Source organism: Dreissena polymorpha, chromosome 14, assembly GCF_020536995.1.
Source record: "Dreissena polymorpha isolate Duluth1 chromosome 14, UMN_Dpol_1.0, whole genome shotgun sequence".
Taxonomy (NCBI): domain Eukaryota; kingdom Metazoa; phylum Mollusca; class Bivalvia; order Myida; family Dreissenidae; genus Dreissena; species Dreissena polymorpha.
This window is the reverse complement of record NC_068368.1, coordinates 5569447-5570931: the sequence shown is the minus strand read 5'-3', so window position 1 is coordinate 5570931 and position 1485 is coordinate 5569447. Positions and strand designations below refer to the sequence as shown.

General features: G+C 39.5%; 1 non-coding gene across 1 annotated transcript; it reads right to left on the bottom strand.

Annotated features, from left to right (window-relative positions):
- Window positions 1-484: 484 nt before the first annotated feature.
- Trnaf-gaa (transfer RNA phenylalanine (anticodon GAA)) lies at window positions 485-574 on the bottom strand. The gene is given in 2 exon segments: window positions 485-520; window positions 538-574. It is a non-coding gene; the product is annotated as a tRNA-Phe (tRNA).
- Between the last annotated feature and the right edge of the window lie 911 nt (window positions 575-1485).

Here is a 1485-nt window from a genome sequence, read left to right as displayed (position 1 = left end):
TGAAAGTTTGGGAACAATCGGATGAAAATGTTGGACTTGGAAGAAGGATTTAAAAATTTCTCAAATTCTAAGGAAGATAACTATGGCCGTAATGGTCAGATAATGCTAAAGGGCCCATACCATCTGGATAGTAATACGTGTCGCGCTTCGCGCTCTATATGTGGTTCTTAAAAAAAAACTCCGAGGAGTGCTTGACTCTAGGGAAACGGGTTGCTGGGACACAGCTCCTCCTTGATAAGCGGCTGCTTCCTTTATCGCAACTCATTGTTACAATCAATAATACGTGTCGCGCTTCGCGCTCTATATGTGGTAGGGAAAGGCCTATGATAGACAACCATACAAATACATGGATAATAGATGTGTTATTTGCATTTATTTGTTAATATAAAAACACGTGTATTTTTTAAAAGATATTTTAGTGATGTAAGAAAGATATTTAAGTGATGTGATCAAAAAATTGTCAGCCGCCGAACTGTTCCGTTCGTGCCGGAACCCGGGATTGAACCGGGGGCCTTTAGATGACTGTTGCGTAAACAACTTCAGTCTAACGCTCTCCCAACTGAGCTATTCCGGCTGACATTCACCTATGTACTGCTATTTGGTGAAGTTGTGTATAGCGATCGTTATTATATGTCTATTAATAAACTAATACATTGTACGTTTTCGTACCACTACGCCTTCCAATAAACTTGCTTGCGCGATAGGTCGTCAAATATCGTACTACATTGATTCTCCACTAAATAAGCAAATTAGAAAAAAACACAAAATAAATATATGTTGATTATGTTTTGTTTTTATACAAAACATCATTTGTTTTTATACAAAACCAGAAAGTTACGCGTATTTGCCCAGTCCCTGTGATCTTTCCCCTGTGATCAGTTGTGGATCAGTTATTAATTAAAACAATTAGCTTTGCATTATTGGCAATAAATGTTGTAATAAATGTAATAGGCACACATGCAGTACTTATTTACACTAATTTACACAAAAAATCTCCACTATGCAAGACAGTCTTAAAACAAAAATATAATATTGATCCGTAATATAACTTCTCCTCCCATAAGCGAAAAAAAATGCATTACATACTACCGGTAGTCGCTGCCCTCCAAGGCGACGCCGATGAGTTTGCTAGAAGGCATAAGTGGACGACTCTCTGCAGTAGAACACAAACTACAATGCCTAGATAAGATGGACCATCGCATGGCAGTATTGGAGAAAGACATGAAAACTCTGTGGTTGGCTCTTGACGATAAAGTCACAACGGTTGAAGAGCGCGTTTCCAAGCTCGAACTTATCTCCGATGGGGCGGATATTGCGGCCGCACAGGTTAGCAGTAGATTAGATGAGCGAAAAAGCCTTCGTGACGATTTGACATACATGAAAGCTAACCTTGTATTTACTGGTGTACCGGAAACAGAAAACGAGTCACCTGAGACAACCGAGAAGATTCCGAGGAAACATCTGAGCGATGCCGTCAAAATTGCT